This window comes from Rhinopithecus bieti, unplaced genomic scaffold, assembly GCF_001698545.2.
Source record: "Rhinopithecus bieti isolate Rb0 unplaced genomic scaffold, ASM169854v2 scaffold_5613, whole genome shotgun sequence".
Classification (NCBI taxonomy): Eukaryota; Metazoa; Chordata; class Mammalia; order Primates; family Cercopithecidae; genus Rhinopithecus; species Rhinopithecus bieti.
Window position 1 is genome coordinate 469540 of NW_016804845.1, and position 17345 is coordinate 486884.

The window sequence follows — 17345 nt, forward strand, 5'->3', positions numbered from 1 at the left end:
CCACTCTCCCTGGTCTCACTCAGCAAGTGAGTGGTAGGGATGTTCAGAGAATTCCAATGTCTAGTATAGCTCCTAGCATATAGTAAGAATTTCATAACTTGTGGAAATCATCTCTATTTGTTCGTCCATTCATAGAAAAGATGTCTTGAGGGAGGAGAGGGTAGCAAACAGAGTTGGGGTGGGGGGGAGAGGAAAAGGTGAGAACACACAGGTCATGCTTAGGGACAAGAGAGCAGACGATGGGGTGGCGAATGTGGTAGGGTGTGTGTGTTGAGGTCACGGAGAGGAGTTGAGGTGTAAATATCAGAGGCTGAAGTGTACAGATACAGTGCCCTTCCCTGTCCATGCACTATGGCAGGAGACTGAGGGCACAGATGGGGCCATCTCAGAAGGAACTCGGGGGGAAGGTACTTCCTCCCTGTGCTTGCACTAACCTGAAGCCTCCTCTTGTCTCTGCTAATCCCAGCCTGTTTGCAGCTCAGGGAGTGGAGGAAGCCATGTGCCAGATGCTTCTCCAAAGTTGTGTATGGCTTCTCTGTCAGGCAGGTGGTTGGTGTGCTCCTGCCCATTCTGGGACCTGAAAGATGCTTGCTCCAGGCCTACTCCTTAGGATTTGAGGCCTGGGGTAAGAGTACAATGGAAGGACCAAATACCAAATGTATAAAGGTTTAAAAGTCATGAAACAAGCTACATTCTAGGCCTGGCCTCTGTTCTCATCCAACATCTCACAGCCATCCCCCCAAGGACAAGCCATGTGATGGAGAGGCTAAATTAGCTAGCACTGGGCCAGCCCTGCCTCCTGAGAATTTGGTGACTCAGACTCAGGTCTCCAAGGTGATGACTAAACCCAATTCCCTGATGGAGACTGACCTGGCCAAGCTCCCTAGGGAGTCTGGAGAGGTAGGTTCCTTGCTCCCATGCCTCACTTTTCCACCTCATAACCTGCAACAATTCTAAAAACCTTCCAACAATATCACATGGGCAGAGAAAGGGGAGGGAGCCAGTTATCCACAGACCTGGTCCACCCAGGTCCCTAGACACTCACCATGGGTGCTATGGGGTTGCGAACTATAAGCTCAGCTCTTTCCCGAGTTTCCTTGGGCCCAGACTGTGATTTTTGCATCCCTAGCCTGCACTTATAGGCTGTCAGGCCCATATCCTTCTCTGGCCTGGGGAGCCCAATGTGTGTATTGTATTTTGATAATTCTTATTCACTCAGTCTGTTACAAAACTCAAAAAACTTTGTTTCCAAGCCACAAAGACAAAAGTATTTGCATTTGAGCCTTTTGGAATACAGGCCCTTAGAAAGCCAGGCTTGGGGCAGGGGCTCCTCTTGCCAGCCCTAGAAGCAGTACTGCCCACTCCAGTGTAGTTCATGAGAATTTCCAATTATGAGCAAAGATGCTTGTAGGAAAAGGACCTTGTGGCCAAGTAGGGTCCAGGGTCCAGGCTTATCCTGGGCAATAGGATAGATGAATGACTAGGAAAGTTGTTGGCATGCTCCAGCCCTGAAGCCCAGGTTTCAGAGGGCCACTCAGGAAAGCAAGCTGTTTAGTCATGACTGACTGGCCAGAATGGGATCAACAAATTAGAACCAATGTTTCTTGAGCTCAAACTCTGAGGTGTGCTTCCAACCCACTTCCAGCCCATCAGCCTCCACTCCTGCCTAATGAAAGGAATGTGATTCACAAAGGACCCAGAAGAAAAAGACATAGGCAGAGGGGCTATATAGGCAAGGCCTATTTCAAATGCACCAATTATCAGGTTGGGCATGGTGGCTTTTGCCTGTAATCCCAGCACTTTGGGAGGCTGAGGTAGGTGGATCACTTGAGGTCAGGATTTTGAGACCAGTCTGGCCAACCTTATGAAACCCATCTTGTCTCTACTAAAATAAAAATAAAAATTAGCCCGGCATGATTGCACACACCTGTAGTCCCAGCCACTCGGGAGGCTGAGTCAAGAGAATTGCTTGAACCCAGGAGGTGGAGGTTGCAGTGAGCTGAGATCGTGCCACTGCACTCCAGCCTGGGCAACACAGCAAGACTCCACCTCAAAAAAAAATCAAGGTCAAATGTACCAATTATCTTTTCTCTGCACTCAGACAAAGAATCTAATTATCACTCTGAATCATTAATAAACTATTGGGATTTCACAAAACATTCCCACATTTCACTCTAGGAAGCCAAACTCAGTAACTCCTTATCAAGTTATCAAGCATGATGAATACATCTGCGGGCTGAAGTAACAGCAGGACCATTTGGGACTTTGCTTCTGTTGTTCCCATATAGGGATTATCGGGAATTGAATGCCCAGAAGGGATTTCAGGACCAGGTGCCAAGAGACAGCATATCTGTTACCTCTTTGCACATCAGTAGGATGGTGTTAACAATATTTGGCCTACCTCAGAACCTCTCAGTGTGGCTGCGGAGCTAAAACAGAGTACAGGAAAGGGCCTGGCAAAGATGGTGGGCCCAAGATACATCCACTGCCACTCAGCCACCCATAGGAGAACCTGTGTCCTTGAGAGTCACACCATCCACCTAATATCCCTCTTCCACTCCTCATCTCTATCATCTTTCATCTCTCCTCCATATTTATCAAGGCCTTTGGCTCCTGCTTCAGTCTTCCTTCTGGAAATAAACAAAGACCAACCAAATGAGAAAAATAGAGTCTATTTATTCTGAACTTACTATAGCAAGGGAGTCAGCCACTGTCAGTGTCCTTTGGCAGAGACTCAAGGACAGATAGAGGAGTGGGAAAACCTTACAGTGGACAAAAGGGAAGGCTTCAGGTGTGCCCTGATGGGAAGCTGTTGGCTTGGGAAGCTGTAGGAGGCTAATGAGAAGCAGTCATCCTATGTCATTGATTAAGGGTGCATATCTGACTTTCTCTGTTTGGTCCTACATTACAAATAGGGACAAAAATTTGGGAAGCTTTCAGTTATTAATCAAGTCCTGGTCATTTGGGGCTGATTGCTACCGGAGTTGTTTAGCTTCTTGGATTGTCACTAAAATATACCAATCTAGGCTGGGAATGGTGGCTCACACCTGTAATCCCAGGACTTTGGGAGGCCAAGGCAAGTGGATCACTTGAGTCCAGGAGTTTGAGTCCAGTCTGGGTAACATGGCAAAACCCCATCTCTACAAACAAGCAAAAATAAAAATGAACTGGGCATGGTGGCGTGTGCCTGTGGCCCCAGCTACTCAGAAGGCTGAGGTGGGAGGATCACTTAAGCCAGGGAAGTGGAGGTTGCAGTGAACAATGATTGCACCATTGCACCCCAGCCTGGGCAACAGAGTGAGACTCTGTCTCAAAAAATAGAAACAGCAATCTGGCTTCCTGCAGTACTGACTTACAGCAGGCTGGCTTCTTGGGTTGCCTACTGTAGATAAGGAGGTTGACTTCCTGGGAAGGTTGCTGTAGGTTGTGGGTCAAAGTTCTATGGTCTGGACATTGTCTATTTGTATATTCATCCTCACTTCCCATTGCCAGTCCTACTCTTTTTTTGAGAAATTCAATGTCTAATGACCCATCTAATTCCCCAGCCCTGTGCTCTCAAACTTGAGTTTACACAAGTTACATGGAAGAATATTTTTTAAATGCAAGCTCTTTGGCTCCAACTCCAGTGATTCAGGAGGATTCAGCAGGTCTGGTGTAGGCCCCAGAATTTTCAGGTGATACAGATACAGATGGCCCAAGGGTCACAGAGCAGTTCTCTATTCTCTCAATTGCTTGGCCTGGTCAGCAAAATGGACCCAGGGTCTGGCAGAGGTCTTGAAGAGTTCTAGACCATTTCTATTTTTAGAAGATTCCAGCATATTTAAAAATGAAGAATTATCAAAGTTATCAAAATGTAAATGTTTATATAAATAGGAGACACACACACACACATACCCCTAATTGCATTTGAGGTAAACAGCCAAAGTCTAAATATGAAGCCTTCCTAAGGTGGTCAGCCTTGGTATAATGTGTAGGCGCAATGGTCCTGAAGGGAACACACAGACCAACCTAAAGCCTTAGGGCTTCTTTCTTGTAGAAATAAGCCAGAAAAATAAAAGCATTTTTTAAAAGACACATTAACCAATGAAATAAACATATGGTGAACTGATTTTTGGTAAAGATGCCAAGAACACACAATGCGGGAAAGACGGTACCTTCAATAAATGAGAAAACTGGATATTCACATATAAAAGGATAAAAATGTACCTTTATCTCACCCCTCATACAAGAACCAATTCAAAATGAAATAAGATGTAAAACATAAGACCTAAAACTATAAAATTACTTGAAGAAAATATAAAAAAAAAAACTCCATGACATGGTCTGGGCAGTGATTTTATGGATATGACCCCAAAAGCACAGGCAACAAAAGCAAAAATAGACAAATGGGATTGTGTCAAACTAAAAAGCTCCTGTACAACAAAGGAAACAATTAACAGAGTGAAGAGACAAGCCCCAGACTGGGAGAAAATATTTGCAAATCATTCATAAGGGGCTAATATCCAAAATACACAAGGGAAATCAAACTATCCAATAACAAGAAAACAAATAACCTTATTCAAAAACAGGCAAATGACTTGAATAGACATTTATCAAAAGAAGACATACAGATGGCTAATAGATACATATTTTAAATGCTCAACATCTGTAACAATAAGAGAAGTGCAAATTAAAGCCACAATGAGCTATCACCTTACACATGTTAGGTAGGCTATCGTCAAAAAGATGTAAGATAACAAGTGTTGGTGAGGTTTTTGAGAAAAGGCAATCTTTATATACTGTTGGTGGTATTATAAATTATTACAGCCATTTTGGAAGACAGTATGGAGGTTCTTCAAAAAACTAAAAATAGAATTGCCATACGATCCAGCAATCCCACTGCTATGTATACACCCAAAGGAACTAAATTAGTATGTGGAATAGATATCTGCACTTCTACATTTATTGCAACATTATTCACACTAGCCAAGACGTGGAAGCAACCTAAGCATTCATCAATGAATGAATAGATTTTTAAAATGCGGTGTATACACATACAATGGAATACGGTACTATTCAGCCTTTAAAAATAAATACATAAATAAACAAAAAATAAAACCCAAGAAATTCTGTCATTTCTGACAACATGGATAAACATCGAGGACATTATGTGAAGTGAAATAAGCGAGGCACAGATACGGTATGATCTCACAGCATGTGGAATCTAAAACATTCAAACTTACAGAAATAGAGTGGAATGGTGGTTACCAGAGGCTGCTGGTTGAGTTCCTTCAAGCAAAGATTTCAAAACTGGTGATGTTGTTCATACTCAGAGTGACCTATCAATACGGGCATGCATGAGCATGACCTGAGTATTTTGCCAGACTTCCTTAGTGGTCCAGACAATGGCTGGTCCAGGGAGAGATCCAGCGCATGCATGGACTGCTGTGGTGATGAGACTTTTGAAGTACATATCAAGTCATTGGGCTTTAACTCTTAATGTTTCTTCAGATCCTTGTGGGTGGGGTGTGGGGAAGGCCAGCTACAAAGCAAGCTAGAGTTCCAATAAAAATCTCAGCAGTTAGGATTTAATTCTCAGTGATGCCACATCAGGAGGGAGAGGGTTGTGGCTAGTTTAAAAAAAATGGAAGAATTGAAAATTTGGTAAGAGTTGGCGATGAATGAAAGATGACAGGATTCAGTTCAATTTACAGGTAAGTAACATGTTAACATGTTTTGGAGATTTTTTTCATATTCATTAGTTACCTACAATTAACAAAGAGATGCTATATAGCTCAAAGACAATGGATATGATCAGAATCTGATAAACCACAATAGTGTGCTATAATTTTCTATGAAAACAAAATTTTCTCAATAGTTATCCTTTTATGATCAAAGACAATCCCAAAGAAAATTTTCTTGACTATAAAATAGGGTCAATATCATTAGATTTGGCCTGATCATTTACATAAATACAGAAAGAATGGTAATTTATACCATGGACCTTTTTTAGTTTGCTTTACTGAAATTTTTCATAAGGAATCTGAGATTAGACTTCTAAAAGCATGTCAAGGCTAGGAAGCCAGGCCAATAGCTCAATACCAGACTTTACCTTCAGTACCTTTAGATTTGGATGAACTCCTCTCTTCTCAAGGTTTCCAAAATATTGTAAAGTTCCCAGGCCTGCCAGGATGTGACCTTCCTTACTCACCTATAAGGCTGGAAACTCTGTAAGCCAGATACCAGGCTGGGTTTTCCCAAGAGATCTTTGTAGGCATTAGCTACATAAAATCAACCTTAGCTCCTAACAGTCGATTCTATGCTTCTATGACCGTCATTCTCAAATATGACATGTCAGTCAAGTCAGTCAAAGCTTTGGTTTATATAACCAATGTTTCTAATTACGTCCTGTTAACAAAGGGGTCAGAGTCATTGAATCTATGCAGAAAAATTATGTTGCCATGAAAATAAAAATATAAGAATTTGCAGATTCTGGAAGAATCAAGCCAAGGAAAAATAGAATTGTTCCAGTTCTGTTTACAAAAGTACAATCTACAAAATTGTTACACATTACAAAGAATGTAGAAGAGAGAAAGAGGTTCCTTATAATCAAAACATAGAACAGCATCCACAAGATTCCAAACCAAATCCATAATCATTTTTTATAAGTCCTATGTAATTCATTCAAAGAACTATAATCTATTCAGTCATATATAATTAATTATTATTCTGTTCAATCCTGGGTTAGCAATATCATTAACCCATTGGCTTCTCCACTAGAGTTCTAGAAATCTTGACTCAGTACAGTGGTATGGTCTCAAAAATAATTAAGAAATGCCATCAGCCTGGGCCCAATGGCTCATACCTATAATCCCAATACTTTGGGAGGCCAAGGAGGGAGGATTGCTTGAGCCCAAGAGTTCAAGACCAGCCTGGGCAACATAGTGAGACCCAGTCTGTACAAAAAGTTAGATAACTAGCCAAGCATGGTAGCACACACCTGTGGTCCCTGCTACTTGGGAGGCTGAAGTGGGAGGATTGCTTAAGCCCAGGATGTCAAGGCTGCAGTGTGAGACGTGATTGCACCAGTGCACTCCAACCTGGGCAACACTGTGAGACTCTGTCTGAAAAAAAAACAAACACACAAGAAATGCCATCAGAAGCTTGTGCCCTAGAAGCCTATGACCCAGAGTACCTGAAATAGTCCTTTCCATGAATCTCTGAGACAGTTCTTTTTTCCTAAAGATGACTGGGTACTTCTACACATTTTCTCTTATTTCTCATATTTAACAAGACACTTTTCTTTTTTTTTTTTTAGTTATACTTTAAGTTTTAGGGTACATGTGCATAAAGTGCAGGTTTGTTACATATGTACACATGTGCCATGTTGGTGTACTGCAAAATCTCACTTTTATTTGAAGCATAGAAAAGTGTCTTGTTATTTACATTAGGAGATATACCTAATGTATTTACCTAATGTAAATAACAAGACACTTTTCTATGCTTCAAATAAAAGTGAGATTGTTGACAAGTGATATGGTTTGTCTGTGTCCCCACTCAAATCTCATCTTGAATTGTAACTCCTACAATTCCCACATGTCTTGGGAGAAATCTGGTGGGAGGTAATTGAATCATGGGGGCAGGTTTTTCCCATGCTGTTCTCATGATAGTGAGTAAGTCTCACAAGATCTGATGGTTTTAAAAATGGGAGTTTCCCTGCACAAGCTCTCTCTGTCTCTACCCACCACCATCCAGGTAAGACGTGACTTGCTCCTCCTTGCCTTTGGCCCTGATTGTGATGCCTCCCCAGCCATATGGAACTGTAAGTTCATTAAACCTCTTCTCCTTCCCTGTCTCAAGGGTGTATGTCTTTATCAGCAGTGTGAAAACGGACTACTACAACAAGTAATTTCAACGTACTTTCCAGGTGAGAAAGGAGGAACCAAGATATAAACATGCAAATTACTGAAACATTCCCTTGATAAGAATTGAGTCCTTGGCTTTATGTGAGATGAGCTCATTATCACTAGGTGTATTACAGGTTTACTCTAATTTCTCTAATTTGATAGATTTGGAAATAAGGAAGTCTTTGTTCTTCCTTCAAAAAAAATTATTACTAAAAAATTCTGAACTTCTAAGATTCAATTTTGGGCCATTAATTTTAAAAATGTATCAAGCTGATGTTTTGTGATTAACCTTTTAAGATTTAAATCCAAGGCAATAAATGAATTTTTAAAATAACACAAGTGAAGGAGTAATAATCTTCAGGAAGCTGAGAGTTGTAGTCTATCATTCAGGGATCTTGGTTCAGTATTCATGTCAAATCTAACCACAAAGACATATTTTCTCAAGTATTTTCTAAAATAATTTGGTTCTTAAAAAATGTTATAGCCTATTTATGCCATATGTGCTTTCCCCCCCAACATCAGAATAGAGGCTGGCTGTATAGGAGGTTCCTGGTACCAAGAAGAAAGAAAAAAAATGAAAGGATTGTCTCAGCTATCAATGGGTTGAAAGAAGACTTTGTTTTAATAAAGTTGAAATTGCATCTTATAACGAGATATTTTTTCTTTTTTACTGGTCAGTCACGTGAAAGGTATCATGCTCTGTTTAGTATACTACATTTTCAAAGCAATATTAACAAAGAAAACTTTTTTTTTTGAGACAAGAGTCTCACTCTGTCACTCAGGCTGGAGTGCAGTGGCACAATCTCAGCTTACTGCAACCTCCGCCTTCTGGATTCAAGCAATTTTCGTGCCTCAGCCTCCCGAGTAGCTGGGATTACAGGCATGCACCACCACACCTGGCTAATTTTTTGTGATTTTAGTAGAGATAGGGTTTCACCATGTTGGCCAGGCTGGTCTTGAACTCCTGACCTCAGGTGATGTGCCCACCTCAACCTCCTAAAGTGCTGAGATTACCACCATGCCCAGCCAAGAAAACTTTAGAGAAGCATTCACCAAAGTGAATACTGGTGAACATAATGCTGCAAACCTTCCCCAAAAAAAGAAGATTTCCAGGGTCACATAGGATTAGAATACCCTGCATTCTCAATATTCTTCCTATAGTTTCACACTGCACTTAGCATATTAAAAGCTCTAGGAAGTCCTAAAAATAAGGAAACTTTTCATTTTGCTTAGCACACTATTTTCCTTTTTTTTTTTTTTTTCGTTTTCTTTGTCATAACAACAATTGTCATTTCTGCTCAATCTGATTTTGAAGAACATCACTTTGGGAAACACTAATTCAGAAAAGGACCAGAATGCTGACAATGTGTGTGTGTTTTATGGGTCACACAGACCAACCCTTATACAAGGTGGGAGGGGACTAGACAAGGGTGTGAATACCAAGGAGTGGGGATTGCAGGGAGTCCTCGTGGAGACTGGCTACCACATCACATTTTGAATACCTCCGGCAAAAAAATTATTATCACCAACTCATACTAAAACTCTTCCCGCTTTATAGTTTTGCCTAGATTCCATTCCAAAACTGAATTGTTACATTTGGCAAGTAATACAAAATATCACGTGTTACATAATAGGTTTGATAGTTTTCAGCATGGACGATAGAGTCAGGCAGTTAGAAAAATTCAGCATAGGGCCAGGCAAAGTGGCTCACACTTGTAATCCTAGCATTTTGGGAGGCCAAGGCAGATGGATCACTTAAGTTCAGGAGTTCAAGACCAGCCTGGCCAACATGGTGAAAGCCCGTCTTTACTAAAAGGCAAAATTAGCTGGGTGTCATGGCATGTGCCTGCAATCCCAGCTACTTGGGAGGCTGAGGCAGGAGAATCGCTTGAACCCAGGAGGCAGAGGTTGCAGTGAACCGAGATGGTGCCATTACACTCCAGCCTGGGGAACAAGAGAGAAACTCCATCTCAAAAAANAGAAAAATTCAGCATAGGGCCAGGCAAAGTGGCTCACACTTGTAATCCTAGCATTTTGGGAGGCCAAGGCAGATGGATCACTTAAGTTCAGGAGTTCAAGACCAGCCTGGCCAACATGGTGAAAGCCCGTCTTTACTAAAAAGGCAAAAATTAGCTGGGTGTCATGGCATGTGCCTGCAATCCCAGCTACTTGGGAGGCTGAGGCAGGAGAATCGCTTGAACCCAGGAGGCAGAGGTTGCAGTGAACCGAGATGGTGCCATTACACTCCAGCCTGGGGAACAAGAGAGAAACTCCATCTCAAAAAATGAAAAAAAAAAAAAAAAAAAAAAAAAAAAAAAAAAAAAAAAAAAAAAAAAAAAAGAAAAGAAAAGAAAAGAAAAGAAAAAAATCAGCATATTCTTTGTATTCTATGGCTTTGTAAGGCAAAAACTACATATCCATACAAAAGACTCTTTGGGGTAGCATGATCAAACAGTGAAATAGATGGCCTGAACATCCTGGTATTTTTTTGGAGTGACTGATCAAAGAGAAGATACTGGTTTTCACTGAGCCCAACTTGGTAGGAATTGTTGGCCTCCGACCTTCTCATTCCTGTACTCTAGCCACATGTCTCCTTTTATAAACTGAGTCCCAGCATCATGCATGATCAGTCCTGCCCCATGCTGGGAGTCGAAGAGGAGCTCCAAAGACAATGTGCTCAGGGTCAAGCTCTATGCTTGGTGCTGGTGTCTGGTTTCTTGTTTCCTGTTGGCCTAGGCCTTCAGCTCTGTCTTTCAACTGTCCTGGAATTCTGGTGCCAGGGTCTGACCTCACTGAATGTGGACTTGCTGCCTTGACCCACAAAACCTCCATTCCATGCTGACTCCCAACCCTGCTCCACACTCTCTGAACTAGCTGGCCTTCCTTGACCTGACCTCTGTCCTGCCTCATTTTTTTTGTTGTTGTTTTCTTTTTCCACGTATACATATATATTTTTCTTCTGTAAAATGTCCCAGTTCTTCCATAACTTACAAACATGATTTATACCGAGGGGTAGATGGGAAAGTGGATAGCGGCAGGGCAGACTGACCAGGGATGGGGAAGTCCTCTCACTGCCCCCTTGGAGCAGGCCCAGGCCCTTTGGAGGATGGGGACTCCAATACATTCCTCCCTGAGGTTGTCTGGCTGCCTCTACCCCTCGTTCTCAGAATCCTGTGTGCCACTCAATTCCAGAATCCCTTCCAGGACCGACCCCAGGCCCACTGGACACGCTGCCCCTGGTACTCAGAATCCAGAAGCGCCAGTTGGTTCCAGAATCCCCTTCTCAGCTGCTGGAGTGGTTGAGTCCCTCCTTTCTGCTGTCCACCTGACCCCAGAGGAGGGAAGGAAGGGACGGGGAGGGGGCCCAGGTCTACCCTCTGTGGCAGGAGGAGGGTGGAGGTAGAATCTGAAGGAGGATAGGGTATGGAAGAGTCAGGAGGGCTCAGACGATGGTGAAGCCAAAGCCACACCGTAACTTGTTCCTGCAGTGATTCAGGAAGGCCCCGAGGGCCGGTGTCAGAGGAAGGGGTGGGAGCTTCTCCAGCGTGGCACCCAGGATCCAGTTGCTTTCCGCAGACCCTTTGAAGAGGAGGTTGACCTTGGGCAGGTCCAGCTTTTACCCAAAGGAGACATTGGTGTCCTGCAGCCTTGTACTGGCCCCAAACTCCACATCCACCTGCAGCTGGTCACTGGGTTTGTGGTATTATGTCCAACCCAACGTTACCGTTGCCAACTAGTTGTTCAATGTGTATTTCCCAGTTAGAGACTCGACAGTGCGCTCCTCCCCAGGCCGTCGGTGGTAGACCCGCTCTCTGCCCAGGGCCAGGCAAGGCGTTATGCTCTGTAGGTAGTGGGTTACGAGGATTCCTGAACCCATCAGGACGGCTGGGTTCTCCAGGGTGACGTCCACTATGAAGTCAGAGCCCCGGTACTCCCCATCCACCTGCCAGTTCACAAACTTAGACTGCTGGGTCTGGATGGCCGTATTGGACCTGAGGCTGGGGCCTAGCTGGTGAATGACCTGAGCATTGAGGTCACCACTGTTGTCCATGTCACCCACCAGTACAGGGAATGCCTCTGTGGGACTCAGCTGCTTTGTCCCCATATACGTGACACCAGAGTGGTAGTTGGACTCCCTGATTGTGCTGAGGGTTACTATGTGGTTCACCTGGAAATGCTTCCTCAACCTTTTGTTCACTGTGAACTTGACACCTTCCATGTACAGCACCTTGATCTTCCGGTAGCACTCCTTGAATGTGCAGGGCTTGGGCAGGCAGCCACAGGCCACATCCTCGGCACCCCCTGCTGTACTGGCAGTTGCAGCCCTGGGGTCGAACTTCCACCCACACTGGTCCTGGCGCCCAGGCCGCCTCCCAGTGGCTGCAACCTGAAGCCCGGATGCTAGGACGGAGGTGGTGGCAGCCCCATGAGGGCCGGCAGAGGTGGTGGCGGCTGCCCTGCAAGCAGCGAGCTGGCTGCCAACATGATCCCCATGGTCACCTGCAAGGGGAGAGGTCAGAGGGCGAAGGTCAGGGCCTGCGCGCCCCAGACTCAGCCCCAGCAAACTCCCGCCCGGCTCAGGGCCCGGGTTCTCACTGGCGGTGGCGCCTGCTCCCGGCCTGTCCTGCCTCATTTAGGTACCTGCTGTGGTTACTTCCTTCTGGGCTGGCTGACTTGGCCCTAGATTCGCACAATCCGGCCTGACACAGTCTGTCTTAATACGACATGTCCATTGCTTTCCTTAGCCTCTTTTCTGGTGCAAAAATGAATACCATCACATACATTTCCTTATATAAAAGATTGAAACATTGTTATTGTCTATGTCTCCTGTCTGTATATTTTTTAAATATTTTCTATTTTTTCTTATTTCTATCAGAAATAAAATCTTAGGCAAAATAAATATTTTATACCTTTTTTATTATTTTATTCATTCATCCATTCACTTAATGATTCAAGCTTACATACCTTCCACATACCTGGGATATTTCCCCAACTAAAGCTTCCATCCCTCTTCACACCTGTCACTCCTCTCCATTAACAGTGGAGTCTATTTCCTTTCTCTTTGAATCAGGGCTGGCCTGTGGTTGCTCTGACCCACAGAATGGGGGAAAAGAAGCACCCTGCTGATCGCAGGCCTGGGCTTAAGAAACCTGGCAGCTTCCAGTTTGCTCTCTATGGTCATGAGCCACTGTATTAAAAAAATGCAGTATGCTGTTGGAGAAAAGAAAGCAACTAAGGCAGCAGCTATGTGAGTCAGACATGTCTAGCCCCAGTCAAGGCGTCCCAGACAACACCAAGTGGAGCAGAGACCAGCATGCCCTACCCAGTCCTGCCCACGTGGCAGCATCCCACTAACAAGGATCTGGGTTTTGTTGTTTTTAACCACTAAGTTTTGGGGTGGTTTGTAATGGAGCAATAAGTAGCATACATTAAAAACATGAAACTTTGAAACAAGCAAATATGAAACTTGTAAATTAACAGAAAAAAATATATCTGGGGAATAAGAGTCAACTTTTGGGTCTACCGTCTACTCTCAGGACTGAATCATGTTTAATTGGATCCAAAGAAAGTTATTGGTTTTAAAAAAGCAGAGGACTCAAGCAGAGGACTCAGCATCCAGCTTACAGGAAATTAATAAGAAAGTGATTAGTGAAAATTGGAAACAGGTAGGTAGAGAATAATGATTCCAGAAATTAGAGTAACCCAATGGTTTTCAATCCTGCCAATAAACCAGAATTATCTGAGGCCTTTTTGAAAGTGCAGACTTCTGGGTCCCATACTTTAAGATCCTGACTTAAATAATCTGGGGTGGGATCCAGAATACCATTCTGAAATACTGCTGGAGTTTAGAAGGGACTGTGAAGAATAAAAATAAGCCGCAGCTGAAAGGGCAATGGTTAGTAATAACGTATTATGTATTTCAAATAGGAAAAAGAGGATTTTAAGGTCTCATGACAAAGAAATGATAAATACTTGAAGTGATGGATGTGCTAATTACCTTGATTTGATCATTCTGGCACTGGTTTCCAGTTTCTTGTTTCCTGTTGGCCTGGGGCCCCAGCTTTTCGTCTTTCAACTGTCCTGGATTTCTGGTGCCAGGATCTGACCTCACTGATGTGGACTTCCTGCCTTGACTCACAAAACCTCCATTCCACACGGACTCCCTGCTCTGCACTCTCAGAGCTGGCCTTCCTGGACCTGACCTCTGTCTTGCCTTACTTAGGTACCTACTGTGGATACTTCCTTTCAGGAAGTGTATATTTATAACATACATCAGATTATACACCATAAATACACACAATTATTATTTGTCAATTAAAAATCAAACTTTTTTAAAATAAAAAAATGGGTTTGTTAATTTTTTGTTGTTGTTGTTTAGAGACAGGATATCTGTTGGCCAGGCTGAAATGCAGTGGNCTGAAGCCCGGATGCTAGGACGGAGGTGGTGGCAGCCCCATGAGGGCCGGCAGAGGTGGTGGCGGCTGCCCTGCAAGCAGCGAGCTGGCTGCCAACATGATCCCCATGGTCACCTGCAAGGGGAGAGGTCAGAGGGCGAAGGTCAGGGCCTGCGCGCCCCAGACTCAGCCCCAGCAAACTCCCGCCCGGCTCAGGGCCCGGGTTCTCACTGGCGGTGGCGCCTGCTCCCGGCCTGTCCTGCCTCATTTAGGTACCTGCTGTGGTTACTTCCTTCTGGGCTGGCTGACTTGGCCCTAGATTCGCACAATCCGGCCTGACACAGTCTGTCTTAATACGACATGTCCATTGCTTTCCTTAGCCTCTTTTCTGGTGCAAAATGAATACCATCACATACATTTCCTTATATAAAAGATTGAAACATTGTTATTGTCTATGTCTCCTGTCTGTATATTTTTTAAATATTTTCTATTTTTTCTTATTTCTATCAGAAATAAAATCTTAGGCAAAATAAATATTTTATACCTTTTTTATTATTTTATTCATTCATCCATTCACTTAATGATTCAAGCTTACATACCTTCCACATACCTGGGATATTTCCCCAACTAAAGCTTCCATCCCTCTTCACACCTGTCACTCCTCTCCATTAACAGTGGAGTCTATTTCCTTTCTCTTTGAATCAGGGCTGGCCTGTGGTTGCTCTGACCCACAGAATGGGGAAAAGAAGCACCCTGCTGATCGCAGGCCTGGGCTTAAGAAACCTGGCAGCTTCCAGTTTGCTCTCTATGGTCATGAGCCACTGTATTAAAAAAATGCAGTATGCTGTTGGAGAAAAGAAAGCAACTAAGGCAGCAGCTATGTGAGTCAGACATGTCTAGCCCCAGTCAAGGCGTCCCAGACAACACCAAGTGGAGCAGAGACCAGCATGCCCTACCCAGTCCTGCCCACGTGGCAGCATCCCACTAACAAGGATCTGGGTTTTGTTGTTTTAACCACTAAGTTTTGGGGTGGTTTGTAATGGAGCAATAAGTAGCATACATTAAAACATGAAACTTTGAAACAAGCAAATATGAAACTTGTAAATTAACAGAAAAAAATATATCTGGGGAATAAGAGTCAACTTTTGGGTCTACCGTCTACTCTCAGGACTGAATCATGTTTAATTGGATCCAAAGAAAGTTATTGGTTTTAAAAAAGCAGAGGACTCAAGCAGAGGACTCAGCATCCAGCTTACAGGAAATTAATAAGAAAGTGATTAGTGAAAATTGGAAACAGGTAGGTAGAGAATAATGATTCCAGAAATTAGAGTAACCCAATGGTTTTCAATCCTGCCAATAAACCAGAATTATCTGAGGCCTTTTGAAAGTGCAGACTTCTGGGTCCCATACTTTAAGATCCTGACTTAAATAATCTGGGGTGGGATCCAGAATACCATTCTGAAATACTGCTGGAGTTTAGAAGGGACTGTGAAGAATAAAATAAGCCGCAGCTGAAAGGGCAATGGTTAGTAATAACGTATTATGTATTTCAAATAGGAAAAGAGGATTTTAAGGTCTCATGACAAAGAAATGATAAATACTTGAAGTGATGGATGTGCTAATTACCTTGATTTGATCATTCTGGCACTGGTTTCCAGTTTCTTGTTTCCTGTTGGCCTGGGGCCCCAGCTTTTCGTCTTTCAACTGTCCTGGATTTCTGGTGCCAGGATCTGACCTCACTGATGTGGACTTCCTGCCTTGACTCACAAAACCTCCATTCCACACGGACTCCCTGCTCTGCACTCTCAGAGCTGGCCTTCCTGGACCTGACCTCTGTCTTGCCTTACTTAGGTACCTACTGTGGATACTTCCTTTCAGGAAGTGTATATTTATAACATACATCAGATTATACACCATAAATACACACAATTATTATTTGTCAATTAAAATCAAACTTTTTTAAAATAAAAAAATGGGTTTGTTAATTTTTTGTTGTTGTTGTTTAGAGACAGGATATCTGTTGGCCAGGCTGAAATGCAGTGGTGCAATCATAGCTCACTGTTACCTCAAATTCCAGGGCTCAAGTGATCCTCCTGTTTCAGCCTCCAGAATAGCTGGGACTACAAGTGTGCACTTGCGCAGCTAATATTTTATTTTATAGAGAGGGGTCTCCTTATGTTGACCTCCCAAAGTGCTGGCATTACTGCTGTGAGCCACCATGCCTGGCCCCTAAAAATGTGTTTCAAACTTCCAGATATATGGCTTGTTGCTTGTTTGTTTGATTTTCTATCTAAATTGCATTGTTATCTGAGAATGCAATCTGCAATCGGGCTAGGGTTAGAAATTTGGGCTAGGGCTTTATCTGTAATTTTTGTTGCATAACAAAAAATAAATATTTTATAATATAAAAAGCTTATATAAGGTAATAAGAAAAATATGCTTGCCGGGCGCGGTGGCTCAAGCCTGTAATCCCAGCACTTTGGGAGGCCGAGGCGGGCGGATCACGAGGTCAGGAGATGGAGACCATCCTGGTTAACACGGTGAAACCCCGTCTCTACTAAAAAAAATACAAAAAACTAGCTGGGCGAGGTGGCGGGCGCCTGTAGTCCCAGCTACTCAGGAGGCTGAGGCAGGAGAATGGCGTAAACCCGGGAGGCGGAGTTTGCAGTGAGCTGAGATCTGGCCACTGCACTCCAGCCTGGCCTGGGTGACAGAGCGAGACTCCTTCTCAAAAAAAAAAAAAGAAAAATATGCTTTTCTTAACATGAGAAAAGGATAGGAACTGGTAGTTATGGCCTCAAACTAGCCTAGAAACATTAAAAAATCCAAATTAAAAACAATACACTGTTTTATCGACAAAATTAGCTAATGTTTATAAAATTCTAACACGGGAACATTGTGTTAGAATAGCCAAAATATCAAAGAATAAGAATTCACAAATAGTGAGAATAGAATTATCAGTTAGTACCATATTTCTGAAAAGCAATTGGGCCCTATATATCAAAGAATGTTCAAAATGTGTATGCCCTTTGACTCAGTAGTTTCATTTTCAACACTTATCCTC

The 17345-nt window shown here is 43.2% G+C and overlaps 1 pseudogene; it reads right to left on the reverse strand.

Annotated features, from left to right (window-relative positions):
* Nucleotides 1–11328: 11328 nt before the first annotated feature.
* On the reverse strand, nucleotides 11329–12380 carry LOC108528718 (mitochondrial import receptor subunit TOM40 homolog pseudogene; annotated as a pseudogene).
* Between the last annotated feature and the right edge of the window lie 4965 nt (nucleotides 12381–17345).